Genomic DNA, 10,000 nt, shown 5'->3' with positions numbered 1-10,000 from the left:
ATATACATATATATATCACATACATGCATACATACATAAGTGCATATATGCATACATGCATACATACATAAGTGCATATATGCATAAATACAGACATACATAAGTGCATATGTGCATATATGCATACATGCATACATACATGCACACTTACATAAACACACATACCTATATTATACACAAATGTATCCCCCTTCCTTTCTATTTTCCATTCCCAAATAGCATTTTCAACACCACCCTGGGGATGGACATGCACCACAAAGGGGCTGCGCCGCCCGTGTCGACACCGCCTCGCAAAGTCGGCCGTGCAGCCTGTACTCTTGCGTATTGCGTCGCCTGGAATTCTGTTACGGGCTCTCACGTGGCGCGGAAGGCCCTAAAAGTGAGCTTGGGGGGGAGAGGGGGGAGAAGGGGAAGGAGAGAAGGAAGGAGAGAGGAGGGAAGAGAAGGAGAAAGGAGAGTGAGAGAAGGAGGGAGAGTAAGAGTAAGAGAGAGAGAGATAAATAGATTGATAGACAGATGAAGAGAGAGAGAGAGAGAATCAAACTGACAGACAGACAGAGAAAGTAAATCATGAGGCAGCACTTCACACGGGGAAAAATTGACCCATCACAATCAAGCCTCTCTCCCTGATCATCAAATGCACCCAGCATCCCCCCTCCCCCCACCACCACCCCCACCCCCACCATTCCCAGGAAGGAGCAGAGAGCCAGATGCCCCCTTGCCACACGCAAATGTTCCCCGATGTACCACGTGGCAGCCGGGCATCTTTGTCTCACTTCCGAGATGAAGGTGTAGATTTTGTAACGGGTCTGCCCACCCGAGCCCCTCAGGACGGCTGCCAGGGCGTGGTGCGGGCGGAGGGGCGGCCCACGCGGCGTTTCCTCGTGTCTCTTGCTTGCCTGTGGGTTTCTTTCCTTGTGTTTAGTTTTGGTTGGGTAATGAAGTTACGGGTACATACGAACACGTATTCACACAAATGCAAGCAAACATATGTACAGATACGCACACATACACGTACACACATACACACACACACACGTACACACACACACACACACACACACACACACACACACACACACACACACACACACACACACACACACACACACACACACACACACCTGAAATACAAATCTACATGACCTTGAAACAGCCGAGAGAGAGCCAGGGATCATCATGCAACACGTACCTGCAAAAATAAGAAAAAGAAAGTCAGTTATTTAATTCCAAAATAAATATACGAGACACATTGATTTGCACACAAAAATAACAGTACATTTCTTACACAGTAAAACGTTACTTAATGCCGTCTTGGGACAACAGCATTAAGGATCAATATTAAGATCTCAATAAAATGTGTATAAAACATTCAGTACGAAGCACTATAAGCTTTTCAGTCCGGATCCATATAGTTTTGATTCCGGATCGATATAGTTATCAAGCCGGATCGACATAGCTTTCAATCCCGAGCAATGTGCAGTTTTTAAATCCAATAGAAAAAGGTCAACGTGGCATGGACCCCAAAGCAGGCGAGTCGCAGTGGCCGGACCCCACCCACTCCCTCGTGACGTCGGGCTGGAAGCGACACCGCCCCGGGGTGGATGACGTCACCGCACCGTGTCTCCGCCCCTCCTGGGATGACGTCATCGCACCACAACCCTGGTTATGGTTGGAGTGAAATGGGTATGGTTGGCCGGATGTTATTCTCAGATCATTTGCATTAAGAGTTGAAAATCGATTATACAGATGTATCTAATTACCAGACACTTCGGATTGTACCCTTCTCTCTCTCTCTCTCTCTCTCTCTCTCTCTCTCTCTCTCTCTCTCTCTCTCTCTCTCTCTCTCTCTCTCTCTCTCTCTCTCTCTCTCTCTCTCTCTCTCTCTCACACACACACACACACACACACACACACACACACACACACACACACACACACACACACACACACACACACACACACACACACACGTGCGTGCGAGCGTGAGTGCATGTGCGTGTGCGTGTACGTGTGCGTGGACGTGTGTGGAGAGAGAAAGAGGCGCACACGAGCAACCGCACACACACACGCGCGCACACACACACACACACACACACACACACACACACACACACACACACACACACACACACACACACACACACACACACACACACACAGCGGACGGCCATCAGAGAGAGAGAGAGGAAGACTAAAAAAGCGAGCGGGATGATTCTACGTAACCACACAATACCATCATGGTTGGCGGATCATAATGACATCCAGCAACCAGAGCGGGTAGCGATAACTCTCACTTTTAGCGTGGTTGAGCGCGCCCCTCCCCCACACTAACCCCATCCCCACCACAACCGGCCCAGCGAGTCATTCATGCCATCCGTAATCGCAAATAAAATCCATTTCCCCCTTCCGATCCGCCGCCCACAACCAGCTTTCCCTTTCCTCCCTTCTTCCCGCCCACGCCCACCACGTTATACCCCGTTTCCTCTCCCTTCCCATCACCCATCAGGCATCCGCTCTTCACCTTCCCCTCCCAACACCTTTAAATCCAGTCCCTTTTACCCTCTCATCAACATCAAAATCCAGCGCATTTCCTTTCCCTTCAGCCCTAAAATCCAGACCGTGAGTCCAGTCCCTTTCCCTCCGCCCTTAAATCCAAGCCCCCTTTCCCTCAACCTTAGCCCTTGGTATCTAGTCCCCTTTTTTTCTATTTGACCTCTTTACCCTTTCCCTTCCCCTCGCCAGTTTCCATTTCCTTTCAACTCACCCTTTAAATCTAACCAAGTTCTTTCCCCTAACTCCTAAAATCTAACCCCTTCCCTTCCCTTCACCCTTAAAATCTAACCCCTTTCCTTAAGCTTACCCCTAAAATCCAGCTTCCGTTCCCTTCCCTTCTAAACCCTTGCATGCATCACCTCCCCCCACCCCCAACCCCCCACTTCACTCCCGGCGGACGCGAATGTAAACAAGCCATAGCACGGGTTGCGTCATCGTGGTTCACAGCTGGGCATAACAGGTCCCCTTACAAGGCCGAGATGACGGAGACACGTTCCTCACTGCCTTTACATATTGGGTCACGTTCTTCAGACACGTTCGTTAATGGTCTTCCGTACTTGATTATGCTCTTTAGCCATGTTCTTTAATGGGTTTGCTTACTGGATGACGTTGATTGGATCATGTTCTCGCTACCTAATGTACATGGGTTATACAAGCTCATTTCAGGTTAATGGCGTCGTCAGTACTAATGGACATGCACAAGTGATGAGGCTGACAGATGTAAATCAGGAGTGAGGTCGTATGTCAGCTGTAGTGAAGCTGTAGTGACAGAAATAGAGGAACAGTGTGTGTGTGTGTGTGTGTGTGTGTGTGTGTGTGTGTGTGTGTGTGTGTGTGTGTGTGTGTGTGTGTGTGTGTGTGTGTGAGTGTGAGTGTGAGTGTGAGTGTGAGTGTGAGTGTGAGTGTGAGTGTGAGTGTGTGTGTGTGTGTGTGTGTGTGTGTGTGTGTGTGTGTGTGTGTGTGTGTGTGTGTGTGTGTGTGTGTGTGTGTGTGTGTGTGTGTGTGTGTGTGTGTGTGTGTGTGTGTGTGTGTGTTTGTTTGTGTGTGCCTGGCTGTGTATATATACTCGTGCATGTTAGTGCGCCTGTGCGTGTTACTGTGTATCTGTGTATGTATGTCAGCGTGTGCTCGTGCCTCTTAAGTAAAGCGACTTTGGCAGAAGATCGATGGCAGTAGCACGCGTTGAAACACAGAGGCGGAGCAGACAAAAGTAAATTGAAAGTGAGCGGAGAAAGAGTCACGCGCAAATTAATGTGTCTAAAATCCCAATGTAAATATGAGGCGTACCTTATCACGTATCATGCGCACGAACCGACTGTGCGTAGCTCAGCGACGTATAAGTAAGGGGCGAAATTCGACACTTGAGAGTGTGGTGGAAAATATTAATTTTCCATTCTCTCTCTCTCTCTCTCTCTCTCTCTCTCTCTCTCTCTCTCTCTCTCTCTCTCTCTCTCTCTCTCTCTCTCTCTCTCTCTCTCTCTCTTTCTCTCTCTTTCTTTATTCCTTCCTCTTCCCCTCCCTTTCCCTTATTCTCACCCTCTCCCTCACCGACACCAAAACCCTCTCCCTCCCCATACCCCCCTCAACCTCTCTCCTTCATCTTTCCCCCTCTCCCCCCTCTCTCCTATCTCCCCTCTCTCCCCCTTCCCCCTTCCTTCCCTCCTCCCCCAGGCCCCGCAAGAGGAGCGTCCCGAACGCGCGCCTCCACGTTCCGGACGGAGCTCGAGGCCTGGCAGCTCCTCCTTTGATGAGGGAGTTCGTCTCCATGAGGATATGAAGGATAATCAAGATAACAAGGCTGTCAACATCAAAGGAATATGACAAAAGGTTCCTCAACATGGCGAACTTTTTTTTCTTCTTCTTCTGTCGCTTCCTTTACCTTTTTCTATCCTTTCCCAAATCTCTCCACCCGCAACCAAGCTCGTTATTGTCGAGGTGTTGGGGAAAAGGGGGCATCATTTAATGCGAAAATGTAACTATGCCGTTTTATCTATTAATATAATTTTTTATTCTTTATATATCTATTCATTTACTTACTCATTCACTCATGTATTTATTTATCTATTTGTGCGTTTCAGAAGTTGGCGATGATCGGTTGAAAGCAACACGTCCGAATCCACCGCTGAGTTTCAAACAATTACCATCAGTAACCTGTCAATTATCAAACAAATATCATCACCAACCTGTCAAGCCCATCATAATCAACACCAATCTGTCAAATGCCTCCGCCCAAATGTGAAAAAAAAATCACGATAGTATTGTTTTCTTCTATTTACCATTTCTTTCAAATTCTAGAAACCCTTTGGAATGATTCAGAAGACTAATACCACAATCAAGATGACATTCTTTTTACGGCTAGAATTAATTTGCAAAGGTTGTTGACCCGCGAATAACATTTTTTCACTTATCCATTTACTCATATTTTCCACCTGGACTATTTACTTCCCGCCAAAACCCTTTCTTTGAGCCGGCCAATCGGACAGATGCGAATGGAGAAACACGTGTTAACTGAAAAAACACTTTTGTATGTCATTTTTTTTTTTTTTTCTTAATCCTGGTTTTGTTGAATTTATGGAAATGATATGAGTTTCAGATATAAGCCTATATAATCTGACGGTTAATGAGGTCATTCAGAAAGGTTAATATTAATTACTGATACATATTCATAGATGTTTGTATCATTTTTTATTATTTATGCGGGGTCCATGTAACATGTATTTCCGTGTATGTGTATATATATATATATATATATATATATATATATATATATATGTGTGTGTGTGTGTGTGTGTGTGTGTGTGTGTGTGTGTGTGTGTGTGTGTGTGTGTGTGTGTGTGTGCGTTGTATGTTTGTGTTTGTATCTAGCGTGCCTGTGCGTGAACATCTGCGCATGCAAACCACCCATAATTTCGTTATGCGAATCTAGTTCACGAAAAACATAAGCGGTCATGGCCAACAGACCGCCAGAAATGTGTCACTGATTTCGTTAACAGAATATTTTACAATATATTAGACATGGGGGCGACATGGGTCAACACTTGGGCAATTCCGGTGTAAATGTAGGCTAATATGAGAGTGATTCACAATAATTCACATGTTTTCAAACTCTAATCCTACTACTCGGCTAGGATAACTGTAACCGCATCCGTCACACTCAGGATAATTAGTAAGCCGGCCCACTTCGACGGGAGGACGCACGCACGCGAGGCAAAGCGGGGGAATAATTCGATGACGATGCAGGTGCTCTCTCTCTCTCTCTCTCTCTCTCTCTCTCTCTCTCTCTCTCTCTCTCTCTCTCTCTCTCTCTCTCTCTCTCTCTCTCTCTCTCTCTCTCTCTCTCCATCCATCCTATTCATCCATTTACTTAACTATCTCCCTCCTTCAACTCTCGCTTTCTTTCCCTTCCCCCGATCTTTGCCGAGACACCGGCCGGTATCCCAATCCCCCCGCCGACCTTTCCGAAATCGAACGTTAAATCTAATCATAGTGATCAAAAGCACCGACTTCGACTTCGCGATCCTATGTGGTTAAAGGGGAAAAAATGCATCGAGTCTCTGCTAAACGAGAAGAAAGTGTTGTGTCGCGGCCAAACCGGCTTTGCCAGTTTTTACCTCAACCACCACCACCTCCTCCTCCTCCTCCTCCTCCTCCTCCTCCTCCTCCTCCTCCTCCTCCTCCTCCTCCTCCTCCTCCTCCTCCTCCTCCTCCTCCTTCTTTTTATCCTCTTTCTCCTTCTTCTTTTTCCCCTACTCTTTTTCCTTATTCTCCTTCTCCTTCTCTGCTTCTTCCTTTCTGCTTTTTCTTCTTACTCCTCCTTCTCCTCCTCCTCCTCCACCTTCCCCACGGGCACTTGGGCAGGGTGAGAGGAGGCTGCAGAGAGAGGAAGGAGAGGGAGAAAAAGTAGGGGATAGGATGGGGTGGATGCAGGAAAACAGGGGGGATAGGTAGGTAGACGAAGGGTGGGGAGGGGAAGGGAGGGGTGGGGGAGCCTCGCGTGCATACCAGAGGCCGGCCTGACGCTGTCGGTTACTGTGACACCAAAGTGAAATCTTAATACTCCTTGGTGAATTCGAGACCGTATTCTTCCCTCGTCCCTTCAAAAGTTCTTAGCTGGGATGAGACGACGCGAGGGCGCTGGTAAAAAGACGCGGGATTAAACTAGGTTACGGAGGTCCCTTTGACGGCTACTCCGCCCAAGGTTTGCATTCACTCTCCCTTCCTCCCCCCTGGATTTCGCTTCGACCCCCTGTGGCCGCCGCGACCTCCCTGCCCCTCCTCCCTCTTTCTCCTCCCTCTCCCCCTGCCTTCCCCTCCTCTCTCTCCTCCTCTCATCCTTCCCCTTCCCCCGTCTTCCTTCCTCCCTCTTCCCATCCCTTTGTCTCCCCCTCTTCCCTTCTCTCTTCCCGCCCCTTCCCCACTCTTAAAATGAGTATAGCGTCCTTATTCACTCAAACAACTCCCTTTTCATATATTCCTTTCAGAACGCACCCTCCGGCCCTCCCCCCCTTCCCCCATACCTTTTCTACCCCCTCCCCCTGCACTGTACCTTCTGTACGTTCCTTCTCCCTCCCCCTCCACCCCCTCCCCTACTCCTTCAACATTATTATCCTCCAAGGCTGTCTTTGTCAGCGATTACTCTCTTCAATATGGTCCATTCTTAGACCCATCTTTATTGTCCGTTCCCTTTCTCCTGTTTCTCGGCCTTGTTCTCCCCCTCCCCCTGCGCCATCTCTCCGTTTCCTCCTAAGGCTCATCACCGAGGGCAAATGACATGTGAAATGACACTTGATGACGTTCCCTGTGGATGCCGATGGCATTCAGAGATGAAAGCTCATCCATATATGACAATCATGATCATTAGCATTTATTCTGTATATATAAACCTGATGCATATCACGATTTCCATCAGTTTAATAAAGCGCAATAACGTGTTGTTTCTAGTAATTCATCTTCCCTCAGGTATACATTTTCTTTCACTTCCAGGCGCAACGAAAACGGGGTGAAATGAAACGTTTGGATTGATTTAGCTGCGAGTCCATAACATATCATTATTAACAAGGAGAAAGCTGACACACACGCGTGGCACCAGTACCCACTTGCTTCCCATGCCCCGCTACCCCTTCCCTCGCTCTCCCACCCAGGCTCCCTGCCCTGAGGATGCCCATACATTTATACATTTATTCAGTCAGCTCATTATGTCTCCTCGCATGGAGTCTCCCACACAAGGCTTCTCGAGAGACGGATGGGGAGACGGTGGCGCGAGGAGAAAAAGCGGAAGACGGCGAAACTTCATGAGATAATAGGAGAGGTAGCGGTACTTCGCCAGGAAACGCGAGAGAGGCATGGGGACAGGTGGCGGTACTTCACGAGGAAAAGTGAAGGAAAAGTGAGGACAGGCGCGGCCGACGAGAAAAAAAAAAGAGATTTGAGCAATTCACGAGGTACGGGACAGGTGGCGGTACTTCACGAAGAAATGAGAGAGACAGTTATGATTTACGATTAATCTAAAGTGCTGAACTAGCTGCACCTCAAGACAAAAGAGAAGGAATGATGTCCCACCAGATAAAACATAAGACATTAGGGCACTTCTTAATCAAACGCCAAATTTCTAAGTAAACTTTAGGACTTCAAGTGATGACGATTCGATTTTACGTCACGAGCTCCCTTTTCCGCCGAAGATAGCAAGGGACCTTCCTTCAAAACACTAGAGATTCGGCACCGACGGACCGACCGACAGAGCGCCCTTCCTAACCTCGCGCCATCGGCAGGAGTTCGATCACTAAAACGTCACCATATAGAGAAAATCTTTACACCCAAAACCTCCTATTTCCCTTATTTGGTGTTTTTCCCTTTTTATCGAAGGAGATTCAGAAAAATGCCAAAAAAAAGGTAACCTAAAACCAGCTCTTTTGTTTATGTTTCACTCTCCAGCTGACAGGCTGTTTACTCGCGTCTACGGCAGAGAAAGGAGGGAGAGAAAGCGAGCTATGGGTTGAGAAGGAGGTGAGGAAGAGAAAGGAAGAGTGGAAGATCGGGAGACGAGGAGAGTAAGATTACACACACACACACAAAGGTGTGTGTGTGTGTGTGTGTGTGTGTGTGTCTAACATCCAAAATACACACAATAAATATTTTTTCCCTCGCACCCAATATAAAAAGTACATATGAAAAAAAACGCGACCAGATTATTTTTTTCTAAATCATTATCATTTTCCCCGGATGATCATGCAACTTTCTCCTTCATCTGCCTTATCTCTGACCGACGACCGTGCAACCTGGTCTTAGAAGATGGAGATGTTGTTTACCTTTTTTCTCTCTCTGTCTGCGGACGATCAATTTTTTTTGTTTCTTTCTCTTTCTCTCTCTCTCTCTCTCTCTCTCTCTCTCTCTCTCTCTCTCTCTCTCTCTCTCTCTCTCTCTCTCTCTCTCTCTCACTCTCACTCTCACTCTCACTCTCACTCTCACTCTCACTCTTACTCTTACTCTCACTCTTACTCTCACTCTCACTCTTACTCTCACTCTTACTCTCACTCTTTCTCTCTCTCTTTCTCTCCCTCTCTCTCTCCCTCTCCCTCTCCCTCTCCCTCTCCCTCTCCCTCTCCCTCTCCCTCTCCCTCTCCCTCTCCCTCTCCCTCTCCCTCTCTCTCTCCCTCTCTCTCTCCCTCTCTCTCTCCCTCTCTCTCTCCCTCTCTCTCTCCTTCTCTCCCTCTCTCCCTCTCTCCCTCTCCCTCTCCCTCTCCCTCCCCCTCTCCCTCTATATATATATATATATATATATATATATATATATATATATATAGATATATACACATTCCTCCTGTTTCTCTCGCTCTCTTTTAGTGTGCAATTATCACGAGTCCAATTACGCTTCCCTCACTTTCTTTTCTACAAGAAGGCGTCGTAAGCCCCTCCCTCCTCCTCTAGCTAAAATGATGTATTATGATCGTGATCTTAATTACCAGCTGCCCAATCCGAACTGTGCCTCTGCCATATTACAGGTTGTGTTGCGTCATCTGATTTTATAACCTTCGCTTATAAATTGTAGAGGAGGCAGAGTAACCGCCCTTGCTGGGGTCTTCCTCCCTATACTATCCCCAACTCCCAGGATTTTTTATAATCTATTTCTCTGTTATTCTCTATCTATTCACATCTTCACTTCTTTATTCGTCTATTCACTTCTTTCATTCATTAATTTGTTTATCTATTTATTATTTCATGTCTTCTATCTACACGGGAGCGTTATCAAAATGCCTCCGAAATGAACGTCTTTAAACCAATAAGCCTCCGGTCGTCTGTTATCATGTTCTCCGTTTTCTGTTTCTGTCCTCATGTTTTTTTTGTGCTTGGCTCCGTTTTCTTTGCCTTTTGTCCTTCGGCGAACGACGTCTGCATGTTTGTTATAATTACGGTAATTGCTCTGCCTCCTCCCCCCCTCCTGACCCCT

The 10,000-nt window shown here is 47.1% G+C and overlaps 1 protein-coding gene across 3 annotated transcripts in view; it reads right to left on the bottom strand.

Moving 5' to 3' along the window:
- The window catches only part of LOC125041490, a 387,992-nt gene that overhangs the window by 350,598 nt on the left and 27,394 nt on the right, over nucleotides 1-10,000 (bottom strand). The gene's annotated exons all lie outside the window — the stretch shown is intronic.

This window comes from Penaeus chinensis, chromosome 30 (assembly GCF_019202785.1).
Source record: "Penaeus chinensis breed Huanghai No. 1 chromosome 30, ASM1920278v2, whole genome shotgun sequence".
NCBI classification, from domain to species: Eukaryota; Metazoa; Arthropoda; class Malacostraca; order Decapoda; family Penaeidae; genus Penaeus; species Penaeus chinensis.
This window is presented reverse-complemented; position numbering and strand designations above follow the sequence as displayed.